Genomic DNA, 12,391 nt, shown 5'->3' on the forward strand with positions numbered 1-12,391 from the left:
TTTTCCTCTCCCCCACTTCACCCTTGCCGTTTTATTCGCCTTTTTTCCGTCCGCTTCTTTCTGCTTGCTTCTTGTTTGCTTGTGTGTTGGATTGATTGTTTGTCACGATGGCTCAAGACAATACTACATTGTGTGACTTTTCCAATACCAACAACAATGATTTTATTAGCACTCTGATTGCCCCTATTACCGATGCTGAATCTTGTGAAATTAATGTTGCTTTGTTGAATCTTGTCATGAAAGATCAATTTTCTGGCCTTCCCAGTGAAGATGTCGCTACCCATCTAAACAACTTTGTTGATTTGTGCGATATGCAAAAGAAGAAAGATGTGGATAATGATATTGTTAAATTGAAGCTATTTCCGTTTTCACTTAGAGATCATGCTAAAACTTGGTTCTCTTCTTTGCCTAAAAATAGTATTGACTCATTGAATAAGTGCAAAGATGCTTTTATCTCTAAGTATTTTCCGCCCACTAAGATCATCTCTCTTAGAAACGATATTATGAATTGTAAGCAACTTTATCATGAGCATGTTGCACAAGCTTGGGAGAGGATGAAATTAATGATACGTAATTGCCCTACACATGGTTTGAATTTATGGGTGATTATACAATTTTTTTATGCCGGATTGAATTTTGCTTCTAGAAATCTTTTAGATTCGGCCGCGGGAGGCACTTTTATGGAAATCACTTTAGGAGAAGCTACTAAACTCCTAGATAATATTATGGTTAATTATTCTCAATGGCACACCGAAAGATCTACTAGTAAAAAGGTTCATGTGATAGAAGAGATTAATGTTTTGAGTGGAAAGATGGATGAACTTATGAAATTGTTTGCTAATAAGAGTGTTTCTTATGATCCTAATGATATGCCTTTGTCCACTTTGATTGAGAATAATAATGAATCTTTGGATGTGAATTTTGTTGGTAGGAACAACTTCGGCAATAACGCGTATAGAGGAAACTTTAATTCTAGGCCGTTCCCTAATAATTCCTCTAATAATTATGGTAATTACTACAACAACTCTTATGGAAATTTTAATAAGATGCCCTCTGATTTTGAGACTAGTGTTAAAGAATTTATGAATTCGCAAAAGAATTTCAACGCTTTGCTTGAAGAAAAATTGCCTAAGATTGACGAGTTGGCTAGGAACGTGGATAGAATTTCTCTTGATGTTGATTCTTTGAAACTTAGATCCATTCCACCTAAGCATGATATCAATGAGTCTCTCAAAGCCATGAGAATTTCCATTGATGAGTGCAAAGAAAGAACCGCTAGGATGCATGCAATAAAAGATTGCTTTGTGAAGGCGTGTTCTTCTAGTTTTCATGACAATAATGATGAAAATATAAAAGTGATTGATGTGTCTCCTATTAAATCTTTGTTTTCCAATATGAATCTTGATAAAGATGGGACTGGAGATGAGTCAACTTTAGTTAAAAGGCGTCCCAATGATTCAGAGTTTTTAGATCTTGATGCAAAAATTGGTAAAAGTGGGATTGAAGAGGTCAAAACTTTACGTAGCAATGAACCCACCATTTTGTATTTCAAGGAATTTAATTATGATAATTGTTCTTTAATAGATTGTATTTCCTTGTTGCAATCCGTGTTAAATTCTCCTCATGCTTTTAGTCAAAATAAAGCTTTTACCAAACATATCGTTGATGCTTTAATGCAATCCTATGAGAAAAGCTTGAATTAGAAGTTTCTATCCCTAGAAAACTTTATGATGAGTGGGAACCTACTATTAAAATTAAGATTAAAAATCATGAATGTTATGCTTTATGTGCTTTGGGTGCTAGTGTTTCCACGATTCCAAAAACTTTGTGTGATGTGCTAGGTTTCCGTGAATTTGATGATTGTTCTTTAAATTTGCATCTTGCGGATTCCACCATTAAGAAACCTATGGGAAGGATTAATGACATTCTTATTGTTTCAAATAGGAATTATGTGCCCGTAGATTTCATTGTTCTCGATATAGATTGCAATCCTACATGTCCTATTATTCTTGGTAGACCTTTCCTTAGAACGATTGGTGCAATTATTGATATGAAAGAAGAAAATATTAGATTCCAATTCCCATTAAGGAAAGTCATGGAACACTTTCCTAGGAAGAAAATTAAATTACCTTATGAATCTATTATGATAGCCACTTATGGATTGCATACCAAAGATGCTAGATCTATTCTTGTTTTTAAGCCTTGCTAGGGGCGTTAAACGATAGCGCTTGTTGGGAGGCAACCCAATTTTATTTTTTGTTCCTTGCTTTTTGTTTTTGTTTAGTAATAAATAATTCATCTAGCCTCTATTTAGATGTGGTTTTATGTTTTAATTAGTGTTTGTGCCAAGTAGAACCAATAGGATCTTCTTGGATGATAGTTGTTTGATCTTGCTGAAAAAGACAGAAACTTTGCGCTCACGAATATAATTGTTAGAATTCACCAGAACGTGATAAAATATCAATTATTTTTTTCAGTAGATCAATATACAAATTATCCAGGCTGTCCTAGTTTTTCAGAATTTTTGGAGTTCCAGAAGTATTCGAACAAATCAGATTGCTACAGACTGTTCTGTTTTTGACAGATTCTGTTTTTCGTGTGTTGTTTGCTTATTTTGATGAATCTATGGCTAGTATCAGGGGGTATGAACCATATACAAGTTGCAATACAGTAGGTTTAACACCAATATAAATAAAAAATGAATTCATTACAGTACCTTATGGTGGTGATTTGTTTTCTTACACTAACGGAGCTCATGAGATTTTCTGTTGAGTTCTGTGTTGTGAAGTTTTCAAGTTTTTGGTAAAGATTTGATGGATTATGGAATAAGGAGTGGCAAGAGCCTAAGCTTGGGGATCCCCAAGGCACCCCAAGGTAAAATCCAAGGACAACCAAAAGCCTAAGCTTGGGGATGCCCCAGAAGGCATCCCTTCTTTCGTCTTCGTATATCGGTAACTTTACTTGAGGCTATATTTTTATTCACCACATGATATGTGTTTTGCTTGGAGCATCTTGTCTGATTTGAGTATTTGATTTGTAGTTTACCACAATCATCCTTGCTGTACACACCTTTTGGGAGAGACACACATGAATCATAATTTATTAGAATACTCTATGTGCTTCACTTATATCTTTTGAGCTAGATAAATTTTGCTCTAGTGCTTCACTTATACCTTTTTAGAGCACGGTGGTGGCTTTATTTTATAGAAATTATTGATCTCTCATACTTCACTTATATTATTTTGAGAGTCATTTAGAACAGCATGGTAATTTGCTTTGGCTATAAAATTAGTCCTAATATGATAGGCATCCAAGATGGGTATAATAAAAACTTTCATATAGAGTGCATTAAATACTAGGCTAAATTTGATACTTGATAGTTGTTTTGAGATATAAAGGTGGTAATGTTAGAGTCATGCTAGTTGGGAAATTGTGGAATTGAGAAATACTTGTGTTGAGGATTGCAAGTCCCGTAGCATGCACGTATCGTAAACGTTGTGTGACAAATTTGAAGCATGGGGTGTTCTTTGATTGCTTTCCTTATGAGTGGCGGTCGGAGACGAGCGATGGTCTTTTCCTACCAATCTATCCCCCTAGGGGCATGCATAGTAGTACTTTGCTTCGAGGGCTAATAAACTTTTGCAATAAGTATATGAGTTCTTTATGACTAATGTGAGTCCATGGATTATATGCACTCTTACCTTTTCGCAATTTGTTAGCCTCTATGGTACCATGCATTGCCCTTTCTCACCTCGAGAGTTAGTGCAAACTTCGCCGGTGCATCCAAACCCCGTGATACGATACGCTCTATCACACATAAGCCTCCTTATATCTTCCTCAAAACAGCCACCATACCTACCTATCATGGCATTTCCATAGCCATTCCGAGATATATTGCCATGCAACTTTCCACCCTTCCATTTATTATGACACGCTCCATCATTGTCATATTGCTTTGCATGATCATGTAGTTGAAATCGTATTTGTGGCAAAGCCACCTTCATAATTCTTTCATACATGTCGCTCTTGATTCATTGCATATCCCGGTACACCGCCGGAGGCATTCACATAGAGTCATATTTTGTTCTAAGTATCGAGTTGTAATTCTTGAGTTGTAAGTAAATAGAAGTGTGATGATTTTCATTATTAGAGCATTGTCCCATGTGAGGAAAGGATGATGGAGACTATGATTCCCCCACAAGTCGGGAAGAGACTCCGGACGAAAAAAGGGAGGCCAAAGAAGCCCAAATAAAAAAAGAGGCCAAAGAAGCCCAAATAAAAAAAGAGGCCAAAGAAGCCCAAATAAAAAAATGAGAGAAAAAGAGAGAAGGGACAATGTTACTATCCTTTTCCACACTTGTGCTTCAAAGTAGCACCATGTTCTTCATGATAGAGTTTCTTATTTTGTCACTTTCATATACTAGTGGGAATTTTTCATTATAGAACTTGGCTTGTATATTCCAATGATGGGCTTCCTCAAAATGCCCTAGGTCTTCGTGAGCAAGCAAGTTGGATGCACACCCACTTAGTTTCTTTTGATGAGCTTTCATATATTTATAGCTCTAGTGCATCCGTTGCACGGCAATCCCTACTCCTCGCATTGACATCAATTGATGGGCATCTCCATAGCCCATTGATTAGCCGCGTCAATGTGAGACTTTTTACTTTTTTGTCTTCTCACATAACCCCCATCATCATATCCTATTCCACCTATAGTGCTATATCCATGGCTTGCACTCATGTATTGCTTGAGGGTTGAAAAAGCTGAAGCGCGTTAAAAAGTATGAACCAATTGCTCGGCTTGTCATCGGGGTTGTGCATGATGGGAGCATTTTGTGTGACGAAAATGAAGCATGGCTAAACTATATGATCTTGTAGGGATAAGCTTTCTTTGGCTATGTTATTTTGATAAGACATAATTGCTTGGTTAGCATGCTTGAAGTATTACTATTTTTATGTCAATATTAAAACTTTGTCTAGAATCTTTCGGATCTAAACATTCATGCCACAATAAAGAGAATTACATTGAAATTATGTTAGGTAGCATTCCACATCAAAAATTCTGTTTTTACCATTTACCTACTCGAGGACGAGCAGAAATTAAGCTTGGGGATGCTTGATACGTCTCCAACGTATCTATAATTTTTGATTGTTCCATGCTATTATATTATCTGTTTTGGATGTTTAATGGGCTTTATTATGCTCTTTTATATGGGACTAACCTATTAACCGAAGGCCCAGTGCAAATTGCTGTTTTTTTGCCTATTTCAGTGTTTCGCAGAAAAGGAATATCAAACGGAACGAAACCTTCGCGAGGATCTTTTTTTGGAACAAACGCAATCCAGGAGACTTGGAGTGGACGTCAAGGAAGCAACGAGGTGGCCACGAGGTAGGAGGGCGCGCCCCCCACCCTTGTGGGCCCCTCGTAGCTCCACCGACCTACTTCTTTCGCCTATATATACTCTTATACCCTGAAAACATCTGGGGGAGCCACGAAACCACTTTTCCACCGCAGCAACCTTCTGTACCCGTGAGATCCCATCTTGGGGCCTTTTTCCGGCGATCTGCCGGAGGGGCTTCGATCACGGAGGGCTTCTACATCAACACCATAGCCTCTCCGATGATGTGTGAGTAGTTGATGTCTACTACACAACCTTCTTCTTGTAGACGTTGTTGGGCCTCCAAGTGCAGAGGTTTGTAGGACAGTAGCAAATTTCCCTCAAGTGGATGACCTAAGGTTTATCAATTCGTGGGAGGCGTAGGATGAAGATGGTCTCTCTCAAACAACCCTGCAACCAAATAGCAAAGAGTCTCTTGTGTCCCCAACACACCCAATACAACGGTAAATTGTATAGGTGCACTAGTTCAGCGAAGAGATGGTGATACAAGTGCAATATGGATGGTAGATATAGGTAATTGTAATCTGAAAATATAAAAACAGCAAGGTAACTAATGATAAAAGTGAGCACAAACGGTATTGCAATGTGTAGAAACAAGGCCTAGGGTTCATACTTTCACTACTGCAAGTTCTCTCAACAATAATAACATAATTGGATCATATAACAATCCCTCAACATGCAACAAAGAGTCACTCCAAAGTCCCTAATAGCGGAGAACAAACGAAGAGATTATGGTAGGGTACGAAACCACCTTAAAGTTATCCTTTCTGATCGATCTATTCAAGAGTCCATAGTAAAATAAATGAAGCTATTCTTTCCGTTCGATCCATCATAGAGTTCGTACTAGAATAACACCTTAAGACACAAATCAACCAAAACCCTAATGTCACCTAGATATTCCAATGTCACCTCAAGTATCCGTGGGAATGATTATACGATATGCATCACACAATCTCAGATTCATCTATTCAAACCAACACAAAGAACTTCAAAGAGTGCCCAAAAGTTTCTACCGGAGAGTCAAGACGAAAACGTGTGCCAACCCCTATGCCTAAGTTCACGAGGTCACGGAACCCACAAGTTCATCACCAAAACATACATCAAGTAGATCACGTGATATCCCATTGTCACCACAGATAAGCACATGCAAGACATACATCAAGTGTTCTCAAATCCTTAAAGCCTCAATACGACAAGATAACTTCAAAGGGAAAACTCAATCCATTACAAGAGAGTAGAGGGGGAGAAACATCATAAGATCCAACTATAATAGCAAAGCTCGCGATACATCAAGATCGTACCACCTCAAGAACACGAGAGAGAGAGAGATCAAACACATAGCTACTGGTACATACCCTCAGCCCCAAGGGTGAACTACTCCCTCCTCGTCATGGAGAGCGCCGGGATGATGAAGATGGCCACCGGTGAGGGATCCCCCCTCCGACAGGGTGCCGGAACAGGGTTCCGATTGGTTTTTGGTGGCTACAGAGGCTGCGGCGGCGGAACTCCCGATCTATTCTGCTCCCCGATGTTTTTAGGGTATATGGACATATATAGGCGAAAGAAGTCGGTCAGGGGAGCCACAAGGGGCCCACGAGGGTGGGGGCGCGCCCAGGGGGGCAGGCGCGCCTCCCTGCCTCGTGGCCACCTCGAAGGTTCTCTGACGTCTACTCCAAGTCTCGTGGATTGCTTCCGTTCCAAAAATAACTCTCCCGAAGGTTTCATTCCGTTTGGACTCCGTTTGATATTCCTTTTCTTCGAAACACTGAAATAGGCAAGAAAACAACAATTTGGGCTGGGCCTCCGGTTAATAGGTTACTCCCAAAAATAATATAAAAGTGTATAAATAAGCCCATTAAACATCCAAAATAGAATATATAATAGCATGGAACAATCAAAAATTATAGATACGTTGGAGACGTATCAGTAGTCTACCACAGACCTTCGGGTACATAGTTATTGGCTAGATGGCTTCTTCTCTCTCTTTGGATCTCAATACAAAGTTCTCCCCGATCTTCTTGGAGATCTATTCGATGTAATTCTTTTTGTGGTGTGTTTGTCGAGATCCGATGAATTGTGGGTTTATGATCAAGATTATCTATGAACAATATTTGATTCTTCTCTGAATTCTTATATGCATGATTTAATATCTTTGCAAGTCTCTTCGAATTATCGGTTTAGTTTGGCCTACTAGATTGATCTTTCTTGCAATGGGAGAAGTGCTTAGCTTTGGGTTCAATCTTGCGGTGCTCGATCCCAGTGACAGAAAGGGAACCAACACATATTGTATTGTTGCCATCGAGGATAAAAAGATGGGGTTTATATCATATTGCTAGAGTTTATCCCTCTACATCATGTCATCTTGCCTAATGCGTTACTTTGTTCTTATGAACTTAATACTCTAGATGCATGCTGGATAGTGGTCGATGTGTGGAGTAATAGTAGTAGATGCAGAATCATTTCGGTCTACTTGTCACGGACGTGATGCCTATGTTCATGATCATGCCTAGATATTCTCATAACTATGCGCTTTTCTATCAATTGCTCGGCAGTAATTTGTTCACCCACCGTATTATATGCTATCTTGAGAGAAGCCACTAGAGAAGCCACGCGTGGCGAGGACGGCCCGACACTCAGCACGGGGCCGACGGGGGTCAGCCATGGAAGCGGTGGAGCGGTGGCGAATCGATCGGCGGAAGAGAGGTTCCGACGCATCCCTACCTGGCGCGCCAAATGTCAGATTCAGGGTTCCGCAGACCCTTGAGAGGTTCGAATTCTGGGGTGCATGCGAGGAACTCGTCCCCCTAGTCTGCCTGCTCTCCAATCCCACGGCCTAGCTCGACGAACCTAATGGACAAGAGACACAGAAGTTTAGCCAGATTCGGGCCACCTTGCGGTGTAAAACCCTACTCCTGCTTTGTGGTGGATTGGCCTCAAGGGGCTGTGGATGAACTAGTAGAATGGTCGAACAACCTCAGGAGGTGAGGTGTTCTTGTCCTCGATGAGCTGGTGAGTTGGTCAGGGTGGAATGGATCTGATCCCCCCTATGGTGGTGGCTAGGTCCTATTTATAGTGGCCTTGGTCCTCTTCCCAAATGTAGGCGGCAAGGGATCCCACAACGGCCAAATTCAAAGGGAGACAACTAGTACAAGTTATCCTGACAAAAGTAGTCTTTGCCTGCAAAAGCATCTGGTGGTGACGCCGCGGTGGGCTCCGCGATGACCTCCGTCCTGCCGTCCTGGTGGTCTTGGTCTTGTTGCACCGGAATGGAAACCTTTGCTTGATTCCTCGGGACTCCGCGCCTGCGCTTGCCTGCTTAGCACCAAAGAGGAAACTGGTACACTGCGCCCGCTGGCGCCCGCCCGGCCTTGGTCGTCATGGCTCACGTCATATGAACCTCGTGAGGTGCAACTTGCATAGATATCTCCGCTCCTCGGGAGCCAGCCTGGGGTGGCCGCCCCCAGGGAGGTCTTGGTGTCGTCCGCCTCACGAGGCTTGGCCCCTCGCGAGGGTCTTGGGTTATTGTTACTGAAGCTGGGCCGTACCGGGCCGTTGACGGAGCCACGCCGTGGGCCGCAGGTAGGCAAGTCTGGGTACCCCCGTTCCCAGAACGCCGACATACTCTATCCTCGAAAACTGTTGCGATCCCCTATACTTGTGGGTTATCAGTGGCGGTGTGTGGTGTTGTTGTCTGATTCAGATTAGCTATTGGCCGACACTTGTGAGGACGGTGCGGGGACTCTGGATTGTCCCAAACATGGGGTTTGGTAGTGCCGACGACCTTCCTCCCTTGTCAATCACTTCACTGTGCGATGGCAAGCAACTTTTGACGTGGCTTGACTATCTGCTCGCATGGGCATGCTCATCTGTCGGGCTGTGCGCGTATGCAGCTGCTAATACTGTGGCAAGTGGCGGAGACATCATATAATGACTTCTGTTGGGTGGTGCTTCTCAAGTACCTAGTCCTAATCTCTGGGTGAAAACCCTAAGTCTGTCCCTTGTTAGTTATACTTAGCAATGGGGGCGTATTTTGCGTTGTTACCTTGATGAAGCCATTGCTTGGAGTTTCCTCGACCGCGATCTTCAGGGTGAACCACGATCTGACCTCGATAGTTGGATCTAGCGATGGCGGCATATGCGTGTCATTTCCTTCATGGAGGCATCGTCTTTGGAGAACCTTTCTCGTAGTCTACATGTTGTCAAAAGATGGATGGTACATATGGTCATTGTGGTATATTATCGATAGATGTTTTGATCGCTTCATTTTTTTCCTTATTCTTCTTTTTCTTCATGAGCCTAGGCATAGCTTCGGTCTTATTTGACTTTGCTATTTGCCGATGTGATTTTTTTGTGTTGGCTGTGTGCATCCTAGCTGCAGAGGCCGGTTGTATGCTTGTTATGATTGTAGCCCTCGATGCTACATTATGAGGGAGTAAATAAAAAGCACCTTCATCAAAATAAATCAGACAAAGATAGAGTGACTTAGTCGGCAGATCAGAATTCAGCTACCCATATAGTCAAATGTCTATTCATTTTCCGTCGGCCCGCCCCATCTCGGATGGCCTCTAGGCCATGAAGGTGCGGAGGACCTCGGCCCCCCGCCGGCGGGAGAGACCCCGTTCTCATTCTTGTTAGATCCAGCGTCTTGGTTGGGTCTGTGTGGCAGCGACGATGTCCCTTAGTAGGAATAATGTCTCCCATGTTCTATCCCCATCCCGATGGTGCGTCTAGCATCGTTGGAGGGTTTGTGGAGGTTTGTCTCTGTCGGATCTCGTGGGATCCAGTCGGTGCTAGTCTTTGGTGGATCTGTCTGGATCCAGTCTTCGTTCGTCTTCGTTTGGGTGTTTACAGACTTGACCCTTTCGATCTACGACTTTCTTCATCGGCGATGGTTGCTACTCTGGTGCCCCGGTCCTATGGGCCTTAGCACGACGACTTCCCGATTGTCTACTACAATAAGGTTTGCCCGGCTCCGATGAGGGAGGGGCGATGACGGCGGCGTGCCTTTGGCTCGCTCTGGTGTTTGTAGTCATCGTTACGTGGTCCACGGACATGGTTGTAATTTGGGATTTTTACGTCTGTGCCCCTGGTTCCTTAGCTGTACTCATTCATCCCCATGCTCTTAACTTTTGCTCACTTTTCCCCACTCCCTTGGCTGAAACTCTCACAAATGGGCAAACTGGACGTTGTCATCGGGTCAATGGCTTGACTGTTAACTCCGATTAGTGGGGCCGCATAGGCGTGCATGCAACTGACCGCGATCGTGGAATAGCACGTGTCCATGGAACATTCCAGAAACGTCCCATCATATGAGAGGGGGAACCACCTTGCCCCTACTATTTTCCCCATCTAGATTATTGACTCTAGTGCAAGTAGGAGACTGAAGGAAATATGCCCTAGAGGCAATAATAAAGTTGTTATTCATATTTCCTTATATCATGATAAATGTTTATTATTCATGCTAGAATTGTATTAACCGGAAACTTGATACATGTGTGGATACATAGACAAAAACATAGTGTCCCTAGTGAGCCTCTACTAGACTAGCTCGTTAATTAAAGATGGTTAAGTTTCCTAGCCATAGACATGTGTTGTCATTTGATGAATGAGATCACATCATTAGGAGAATGATGTGATGGACAAGACCCATCCGTTAGCTTAGCATAATGATTGTTAAGTTGTATTGTTGTTGCTTTCTTCATGACTTATACATATTCCTTTGACTATGAGATTATGCAACTCCCGGATACCGGAGGAATACCTTATGTGCTATCAAACGTCACAACGTAATTGGGTGATTATAAAGATGCTCTACAGGTATCTCTGAAGGTGTTTGTTGGGTTGGCATAGATCGAGATTAGGATTTGTAACTCGGCGTATCGGAGAGATATCTCTGGGCCCTCTCGATAATGCACATCATGATAAGCCTTGCAAGCAATGTGACTAATGAGTTAGTTACGGGATGATGCATTACGGAATGAGTAAAGAGACTTGCCGGTAACGAGATTGAACTAGGTATGAAGATACCAACGATCGAATCTCGGGCAAGTAACATACCGATGACAAAGGGAATAATGTATGTTGTCACTACGGTACGACCGATAAAGATCTTCGTAGAATATGTGGGAACCAATATGAGCATCCAGGTTCTGCTGTTGGTTATTGACCGGAGAGGTGTCTCGGTCATGTCTACATGTTCTCGAACCCGTAGGGTCCGCACGCTTAATGTTTGATGACGATTTGTATTATATGAGTTATGTGATTTGGTGACCGAATGTTGTTCGGAGTTCTGGATGAGATCAGGGACATGACGAGGAGTCTCGAAATGGTCGAGAGGTAAAGATTGATATATTGGATGAAAGTATTCGGACACTTGAAGTGTTCCGAATTGTATCGGGTACATATCGGAGTACCGGAGGGTTACCGGAACCCCCCAGGGGAAGATATGGGCCATATGGGCCATAGGAGAGAGGCACACCAGCCCACAAAGGGGTGGCGCGCCCCCCACAGGGAAGGAGGCTGAATTGGACTAGGGGAGGGAGCGGCGCCCCCTTTCCTTCTCCCCCCTCTCTCTCTTTCCCCCTTTCCCCCTCCGGTAAAAGGAAAGGGGGGCCGAATCCAACTAGGAGCCCAAGTAGAATTCCTCCTACTTGGGCGCGCCTAGGGCTGGCCTCCTCCCCCTCCCTCCTTTATATACGTGGGGGGGGGCTCCTACAACACACATCAATTGTTTCAAGCCGTGTGCGGCGCCCCCCTCCATAGTTTACGCCTCCGGTCATATTCACGTAGTGCTTAGGCGAAGCCCTGCGTGGATCACTTCACCATCACTGTTACCACACCGTTGTGCTGACGGAACTCTCCTTCGACACTTTGCTGGATCAAGAGTTTGAGGGACGTCATCGACCTGAACGTGTGTAGAACTCGGAGGTGCCATACGTTCGGTGCTTGATCGATCGGAATGAGAAGAAGTTCGACTACATCAACTGCGTTAA

Source organism: Aegilops tauschii, chromosome 4, assembly GCF_002575655.3.
Source record: "Aegilops tauschii subsp. strangulata cultivar AL8/78 chromosome 4, Aet v6.0, whole genome shotgun sequence".
Taxonomy (NCBI): domain Eukaryota; kingdom Viridiplantae; phylum Streptophyta; class Magnoliopsida; order Poales; family Poaceae; genus Aegilops; species Aegilops tauschii.